This window comes from Dasypus novemcinctus, chromosome 21 (genome assembly GCF_030445035.2).
Source record: "Dasypus novemcinctus isolate mDasNov1 chromosome 21, mDasNov1.1.hap2, whole genome shotgun sequence".
Taxonomy (NCBI): domain Eukaryota; kingdom Metazoa; phylum Chordata; class Mammalia; order Cingulata; family Dasypodidae; genus Dasypus; species Dasypus novemcinctus.
The window spans coordinates 6,051,516-6,061,312 of record NC_080693.1 but is presented as its reverse complement, the minus strand read 5'-3'; the positions used below and the strand labels follow the sequence as shown (position 1 = coordinate 6,061,312).

General features: G+C 40.1%; 1 pseudogene; it reads left to right on the top strand.

Moving 5' to 3' along the window:
* The first annotated feature begins 6,934 nt into the window (after positions 1-6,934).
* LOC131272939 (proteasome subunit alpha type-3 pseudogene) lies at positions 6,935-9,555 on the top strand (annotated as a pseudogene).
* The last annotated feature ends 242 nt before the right edge of the window (positions 9,556-9,797 follow it).

The window sequence follows — 9,797 nt, the reverse complement described above, 5'->3', positions numbered from 1 at the left end:
AGCAGACATTTGCTCACCGATGTTCATAGTGGCTTTATTCACAGTTACCAAAGGATGGAGACAAGTGTCCATCAACCGATGAATGGATAAACAAAAGGTGATATACATATATATATATAGGAATGCAATTTGGATGTAAGAAAGAATGAAGACCATATTCATGTCACATTATGGAGTTTCTTTTGTGTAAGCCAGGCACAAAAAGATATGATTGCACTCATATCAAGTAATTACAAAACACTAGCTCATAAGGTTATGATCTACACTTATATATAGGTTACTCGGAGATGGAAGGAGTGTAAAAATGGGGAATTAACACTTAATTGTGCAGAATTTTTCATCAGGTTGATTGCAAATCTTTGGAAATGGATAGAGGTGATGGGAGCACTTTATCGTGAATGTTATTGACAGCACTGAATTACACATGTACATGTGTTTAAAGGGGAAGGTTTTGGTCACGTGTATCACTGGAAGGAAAGCTAGAGGGTAGAACATGGGTATAACACAGTGAACCATGTGTGGAGGATGACTGTGGTTAAAAGTACAAATATAAGAGTGTTCCTTCAGGAAATATAGCGAATGCACATCCCTATTACAGGTACTAACAATAGGGTGGAATAGGGGGAAATATAACTAATGAAAACTACAGGCTTTACTTAGCAGTAATATTTTAATATTGTTCCTCCATCGCACTAGAAGTAGCACACCAATGCAAAGTGTCAACAAGAGGGGGCGATATGGGAAATTTGTACTTTTCATGAATTTATATAAACCTACAACTCCTCTAATTAGAAAATCATCACAATAAAAACCATTTTCCTATATGAAGAAAACCAGACACAAAGTACTACAAATGGTAGAGGTCTTTTTTGTTTAAAATGTAATTAAACACACAGAGTTTCTTAGACAGGTGTATACCTCTAGTAGCTAAGTGTGAGTAAGCAACCAGGAACACTAGATATTTGAGGAGATTTGTAGTAGGAAACATAGAGATCAAACATGCATACTAAAAAAGGGAGTGATGAAAAGAGAAAAACTCATAGAGGACTTTGGGAAAAAATATTATGGCCATCAGGGAGATAAGGGAATATTGGTTATAAATGAAAGGATATGCATATGTAACTTCATATGTGTGTATTTGTATGTACGTATACATGTCTGTGTCCATATGCACGTAGTGGTTACTGCATGCACCATTACACAGACAACCTCACAGCCTTTGCCATTCATGACATGGTTTTCCTGAAAACTAGCAGAAGGGGGAGCCCCAGTACTCACCTCTGCAAGATTTACTACAGGAACAGCATATTTTCTGATCCCTAGAAAGGGCAGCATGAACCCAACTATGATAGTTTGAAGCTTTCTGTGGATCTCAGACCAGGTCATGTCCAGGGAGGCAATTCCTAATATAATGTAAATGAAAACAAATAAAAGAAAATTTACACTTATAAAAGGAACAAAAATTTAAATTATAAATATAAGGTTAATAAACATGCAAATGATCCTATATAAACAGTGAGCTAAGTCTCTTGAATAGTTTCTTAATTATATTAACCATCTCATCATTCGTACTAGGTCCTTTCATGTTGAGATTTCATAATGAGAAAGTCACATATTTCTGGTGTGTTCCTCAAGTTCAAACTATGTGTGCTTGAGGGAAGAATTGACCAAGGAGGAAATCACGTGTGTGTCCAGGAGGTGAAGGTAGAAGATCTCCAGCCCATGGGAGAAGTTCTGTTGATCCACTGGCCTCAAAGAGTCTCAGATAGAATTGGAGAGGATCATTCCTGCCTGGTGGCTCTGCAGGCCTGAGTGGAGCAGAAGCTCAATGCTGCTTTAAGACCGACCCAGGCCCACTGCTGGAGGTGGGAACATCAGGGAATGGAAGGGATTCCAAACAAATTTAATTTGGAAAAGTGCCTGATGGTGGTTTTCATGACCTCTTCTTGAGAATCCACTGTTTTCAGCATCTTCTTCATCTCTTCTTCTTGTCTGGAACATCTGGATCTCTCTTCCTGTAGTTCTAGGACCACTGAAGTTAATTCCTCCATCAACACTGCTGTCGTTCCCTTAGCCTTTCTGTAGGTGTCAATAAGGTTGAACATTTTTAAAGTCACTTTCTTGGGAAGGAGACATGGCTCAACTGATAGAGCATCCACCTACCACATGGAAGGTCCAGGGTTCGATATCCAGCATTTCCTGGCCCATGTGGTGAGCTGGTCCATGTGCAGTGCTGCCATGCACAAGAAATGCCCTGCCACACAAGGCTTCCCCCACTTAGTGGTGCCCCACATGCAAAGAGTGTGCCCCGCAAGGAGAGCTGCCCCATGTGAAAAAAGCACAGACCGCCCAGGACTGGCACCACACACATGCAGAGCTGACCCAGCAAGATGATGGAAAAAAAAGAGACACAGTTTCCAGGTGCTGCCTGTCAATAATGCAAGTGGACACAAGAACGTGCAGCAAATGGACATAGAAAGCAGACAATGGGGGGGGGGGCAGAGAGAAAGAAATAAAATACATCCTTTAAAAAATAAATAAATAAAGTCGCTTAGTCTAGCCTGGCATCCCCTAAAGATCACTTACTCTCTGCTTACCTCTTGTGAGCAGCACTCATCTTATCAAGAAGTTGACTTTGCTTGTCAGTCAGTGTAGCCAGTGTGTCTGTCTGCAAGCTGCTCTTCATGTCTTATAAAAAGTTGGCTTATAACAGACTGCACAAGTCTGAACAAAAGTATGAAACAAAACAGAATGCTGTTGAATATTGACATGTGCCTCAGTTCCCCCTGGAGGCTGTGGACCGTGAGGTCTGGACTAGTGTCATTGGGCTCCTTCCCCACCTCTCATAGATTCCCAAGGACCATTCAAAAGACTTTCTGTTCATTGAGATGGACATTATCCATCATCATCTCCTGGTTAGTTGTCCTGGGTGAGTCCAATGAATTGGAGAGTAGGTGTTGCAATGCTTCTGTAATTCAGGGCTCAACCGACACATGGATGGACCAAAGGTTTGTGTCTCTTGGACATATATTTATCAAGTATAGTGCTAAATATAGGTTCAAGTAAAGGGGCAGAAGAGCCATGTGTAGAGATCCCATAAATGAGTATAACTCTATATATTCTTATGAATATTTTTCTCTCTATCTCTCTGGTTTTTAAAATTGATGTAAAAATTTTAAATAGTGAAATGCACAGATCTTAATTGCATGCTTTGTCATATTTTTAAAAGTGTCATCCCCTGTCTCTACAGTACTAATGACCCTATCAAGGTGTGAATCATTTCCATTAATCTGGAAAATAATCCCTATGCCCTTCACTCATTACATACCCCCCAACACATTCACCCATGTTCTGATTTTCTATTATCATACATCAGGTTTGCCACATCTTCAAAGTCATAAAAATGAAGTAAATTGGAATTTACATTTTGGCACATGCATCTTTTGCCCAAAACATTGTTTCAGAATCATTCATGTTTGGTAGATCAGCAGTTCTCTCATTTTTTATCATTGTGTCCTTTGACTTTGAATGACTATATTACAAAAGGATTACTCATGTTCCTCTTGGTGGATATTTTAGTCCTTCGAGTTTGGGATATTATGACCATCCATGTATGTGTCCTTTAAATCAGGACATGCTTTTTTTTCCTCCTGGGTGATAGAAGGAAAGCTTAATCCCAAAAGATCCTTCACATCTTAACTAATTGCTTCCCTATTATCAACACTTTGTACGTGTGTAGGATCTTTATTAAGTTGGTTAAATTAAGTCTTTTACCCATTTTTAACTTGGGTGATTTGTCATTTTAGTGTGGAGCTGTAGAATCTCTTTATATATCATGGATATTAAACCTTTATTAGATATGTGATTTCCAAAATTTTTTCCCTTCAGTCGGTTTCTTTTTCACCTTCTTACTAATCTTACCCCTATCTAACACCTTAAACAAAAATTAATTGAAAATGAACAAAGACCTGAAGATATGAACCAGGACCATAAAACTCACAGAAGAAAACTTGGGGAAGGATCTTCCGATATTGTTCTGGGCAACTGTTTCTTAGACTCACACTCAAAGCACATGCAATGAAAGAAAAAATAGATAACGGGAACATCCTCATAATCAAGTCATTTGTGCTTAAGAGGACCTGGTCAATAAAGCAGCCAGCACAATGGAAGAAAATATTTGGAAGTTGAATGAAAATGAGAACAAAACATATCAAAACCTGTGGGACATCACAAAGACACTGCTAAGAGAGAAATTTACAGCCTGCAATGCTTATATTAAAAAAGAAGAAATAAGGAAGCAGTTGAAGCTCAAGTGGTTGTGCACCCACTTCCCACATACGGGGTACAAGCGTCAATCTCCAGCTCTGGTACCTAAAAACAAACAAACAAACAAAAAATCAGAGCTAAAATTGAACTAACTGCACATCTGGAGGAACTAGAAAAAGAACAGCAACCTAATCCTAAACCAAGCTGAAGAAAAGAAATAGTAAAGATCAGAGCAGAAATAAATGAAATCAAGAACAAAAAAACCCATAGGGAATGGGAAGCAGCTGTGGTTCAGTCAGTTGGGCTCCCATCTACCATATGGGGGGCTCTGGGTTCGCATCCTGCCGCCTCCTTATGAAGGCAGGCTCCCCCGTACTCTGTGGTGAGCCACCGGCCCTGGCACCGCAGAGTGCTGCCAGCCTGCAAGCACCGTGGAGTGCTGCTGCCCACAAGTGCCACGGAGACCTGACACAGCAAGGTGACACAACATAAAAGGGAGACAAGAAACAAACGAACAAACACAGAAGAGCACACAGTGAATGGACACAGATACCAGAAAACAGGCAAGCCACAAAGGGGGGCGGGGAGGGGAGGAAATAAATAAAAAATAAATACAGACACAGAAGACCACACAGTGAAAGGACACAGAGCAGACAGCAAGCAGCCTGTAAGGGGGGGGATATGGAATGAATAAATGAATGAATGAATGAATGAATGCAATAGGGAGAATCAACAAAAAGAAAAATGAAAACTTGGTTCTTTGAGAAGTTCAACAAATTTGACAAATCCTGAGGGAGAGCAATAATCAAAAAAGATGCAAATATATAAAATCAGAAATGAGAAGGACACATTACCATGGACCCTGCAGAAATGAGAAACCAAAAAAGGATGCTATGAACTACCGTGTGCAAAAAATGAGACAATGTAGATGAGATGGGCAAATTCCTAGAAAACATACAAACCTATACTAGGGGTTCTGAATAAGGGTTCGACACTCCCGCAAGGGTCCGTGGGAGGATTACAGGGGCTCGATAAGCTTGAAGGAATTTTGAATAATCCTAAATTTTAATTTATTTTTATTTTTATTTTTTTAAAGAGTATTTATTTATTTATTTATTTATTTATTTCTCTCCCCTCCTCCCCATCCCAGTTTTCTGTTCTCTGTGTCTATTTGCTGCATCTTCTTTGTCCGCTTCTGCTGTTGTCAGCAGCACGGGAATCTCTGTTTCTTTTTGTTGCATCATCTTGTTGTGTCAGCTCTCCTTGTGTGTGGCACCATTCCTGGGCAGGCTGCACTTTCTTTCACACTGGGCGGCTCTCCTTACGGGGTGCACTCCTTGCGCGTGGGGCTCCCCTACGTGGGGGACACCCCTGCATGGCAGGGAACTCCTTCCATGCATCAGCACTGCACATGGGCCAGCTCCACACGGGTCAAGGAGGCCTGGGGTTTGAACAATGGACCTCCCATGTTGTAGATGGATGCCCTAACCAGTGGGCCAAGTCCACTGCCCTAAATTTTAATTTAAAGACATGCCCATGTTAAGGGTCAAAAACTCTGCTGCTACATTCTGAGATTCATGGTTTTCACCTGACTGGCAAAGGGGTCTGTGGAACAGAAAAGATAAGAACCCCTGACCTCCACTGACTCTAGAGAAAATAGGAGATCACAACAAACCAATCAGAAGTAAAAAGATTGAAACAGTCATCAAAAACCTCCCAAAGGGATGTGGATTTGGCTCAACTGATACAGCGTCTGCCTACCACATGGGAGGCCAAGGGTTCAAACCCAGGGCCTCCTGACCCATGAGGTGAGCTGGCTCACATGCAGTGCTGATGTGTGCAAGGAGTGCCATGCCACACAGGGTGTCCCCAGCATAGGGGAGCTCCACTCACAAGGAGTACACCCCATCACGAGAGACGCCTGTACAGAAAAGTACAGCCTGCCCAGGAGTGGTGTTGCACACATGGAGAGCTGACACAACAAGATGCCACAACAAAAAGAGACTCAGATTCCCGGTGCCGCTGGCAAGAATAGAAGCAGACACAGAAGAATACACAGCGAATGGACACAGAGAGCAGACAACTGGGAGGGGAGGGGTGGAAAATAAATAATAAATCTTAAAAAAAAAAAACAAAACAAAACCTCCCAAAGATGAAAAGTTCAGGATCAGATGGCTTCACAGGTGAATTCTTCCAGTCATTCAAAGATGATGTAATACCAAACTTGCTCAAGCTTTCCAAAAAAATTGAACAGGAAAAAATGCTACGAAACTGATTCTACGAAGTCAACATCACCCGAATATCAAAACCAGATAAAGACACCACAAAAAAGAAAATTATAGTCCAAGACTCTAATGAATATAAGTGCAAAAAGTCTTCAACGAAATACTTGCAAACCAAATAAAAAATCACATTAAGAGAATTATCACCACAAGCAAGTTGGTTTTATCCCAGGTATGCAAGGGTGCTTCAACACAAGAAAATCACTTAATGTAATAAACCACATTGATAACCTGAAGAGGAAAAATCACATGATCTTCTCGAGTGATGCAGAAAAGGCATTTGTCAAAATGCAGCACCTTTTCTTGATAAAAACGCCCAAAAGATAAGAATAGAAAGAATCTTTCCCAATATGGTAAAATGCATATAAGAAAACCCTACAGCTAGCATGGTACTCAATGGTGAAAGGTAGAATGTTATGGGAAACTGGCGTACCTATTTGTTGCTTCCTGTTATTATAGATGATGTTGCAATTTCTTCCTGTTATTGTAAATGTTACCTTATTGTAGATGTTGCAGATGCTTCCTATTGTGAGCTGATCACAGGAGTAGAAAGCTTTCCTGCTGAGATCAGGAACAAGATTAGGATGCCCACTGTCACTATTGTTATTCAATATTGAACTAGAAATTCAGGCTAGAACAATTAGGCTAGATAGAGAAATAAAAGGCATCCAAATAAGTAAGGAAGAAGTAAAACTTCCACTATTCACTGAGGATATGATTGTATACCTAGAATCTCCTGAAAAATCCATAACAAAGCTACTAGACCTAATAGACAAGTTCAGCAAAGTGTCAGGATACAAGATTAACATGCAAACCTGAATAGCGCTTCTATACATTACTGGTGTGCAATCTGAGAAGGAAATCAGAAAAAAAAATCCATTTATAATAGTAACTAAAATAAAATATTTAGGAATAAAATTAAGCAAAGATATAAAGGGCCCATATTCAGTAAACTCCAACACATTGCTGAAAGAAACCAAAGAAGGCTTAAATAAATGGACAGCCTTTGTTCTTGGACTGGAAGGCTAAATATCATTAAGATGTCAATTCTACCCAAACAGATTTACATATTCAGTGCAATCCCAATAAAAGTTTTTTTTTTTGCAGAGATGGAAAAATCAATTATCACATTTGTTTGGAAGGGAAAGTGTCCCTGAATAGATAAAAAATGACTTGAAAAAAGAACAAAGTTGGAGGACTCTCACTTTTGGACTTTAAAGTATATTACCATGGGGAGCAGATTTGGCTCAACTGATAGAGTGTTCACCTACCATATGGGAGGTCCAGTGTTCAAACCCAGGGCCTCCTGACCCATGTAGTGAGTTGGCCCACATGCAGTGCTGCCGTGCTTAAAGAGCGCCGGGTCATGCAGGGGTATGCCCCATGAAGGGAAGTCCCACGTGCAAGGAGTGCACCCCCTAAGGAAAGCTGCCCCACATGAACAAAAAGCACAGTCCATCCAGGAGTGACACAGCACACACGGAGAGCTGATGCAGCAAGATGACACAATGAAAAGAGACACAGATTCCCAGTGCTGCTCACAAGAATGCAAGTGGACACAGAAGAACACACAGCAAATGACACAGAGAACAGGAAATGGGAAAAATAATTAAATAAATAGACCTTTTTTAAAAATAGAAAAATAAAGGATAATCCTGAGCTAGTGGTAAAAACAGCATGGTACTGGCATAAAGACAGATTAACCAAAGGAAACAAATTAAGAATTCAGAAATAGACCCTCACATCTATAGTCAAGTATTTTTGACAAGCCTGTCAAGCCTTCCCAGCTGGGCCAGAACAGTCTTCTCCCTTGGTGCAGGGAGAACTGGATATCCACAGCCAAAAGAAAGAGGATGCCTATCTCACACCTTACACAAAAATAAATTCAAAATGGGTCAAGACCTAATATAAAAGAGACAACCATAAAAATGCTAATAGAAAATGTAGGAAAACATCTTTGACCTCTTGTGACCAGTGGTAGTTCTTAAACTTTACACCCAAAGCACAAGCAACAAAAGATAAAATAGATAAATGGGACTGCCTCAAAGTTAAACACTTTTGCACCTCAAAGGATCTTGTCAAAAGGGTGAAAAGGCAGCCAATTCAATGGGAGAAAATCTTTGTCAATCACTTATCCAGGCTAGTGGAAGCATTTTGAGCCTGGAATCCCAACACCACCTGGTAGCTTTAACACAACGAGCTCTATCCATACTGGGTATGACCTGTCAGCCTCTACATTCCCTCCTGATGGGAGAGTTTTCAAGTTGAATATGCTATGAAGGCTGTGGAAAATAGTAGTACAGCTATTGGAATCAGATGTATAGATGGTGTTGTCTTTGGAGTAGAAAAATTAGTCCTTTCTAAACTTTATGAAGAAGGTTCCAACAAACGGCTTTTTAATGTTGATCGGCATGCGGGAATGGTGGTAGCAGGTGTGTTGACAGATGCTCGTTCTTTAGCAGACATAGCAAGAGAAGAGGCTTCCAACTTTAGATCTAACTTTGGCTGTAACATTCCACTCAAACATCTTGCAGACAGAGTGGCCATGGATGTTCATGCCTACAGACTATGCAGTGCTGTTAGACCTTTTGGATGCAGTTTCACGTTAGGGTCTTACGTTGTGAAGGATGGTGCACAGCTCCACATGATTGAGCCATCGGGTGTTTCATATGGTTGTTGGGGCTGTGCCCTTGGTAAAGCCAGGCAAGCTGCAAAGACAGAAATCGAAAAGCTTCAGATGAATGAAACGACCTGCTGTAACGTTGTTAAAGAAGTTGCAAAAATAATTTACATAGTACATGATGAAGTTAAAGATAAAGCATTTGAACTAGAGCTCAGCTGGGTTGGTGAATTAAGTAAAGGAAGACATGAAATTGTTCCAAAAGATATAAGGGAAGGAGCAGAGAAATATGCTAAGGAATCTTTGAAGGAAGAAGATGAATCTGATGATGTAATATGTAACAATTTCATCTGCTTCTGTTTTAAATGTCTATATAGTCCCATGTAAATGATTTAGCCCAATGGATTATTATATACCCACTAACAAATTGTCATTAAATTTTTGTCTTATAATCATTGATGTTTGCTTAATATCTGCTTAACAAAATTAGTGTGGGCAATTGAAAACCCAGTACTCAGAATTAAAATGCCTGCTTAAACATTCCTTAGAGGCTGTTAGATCATATGAATTTAAAACCCAGTCCACCAATGTAGAAGCTAAAAATAACCTGCTGGGTTGTTGTTGCCCAG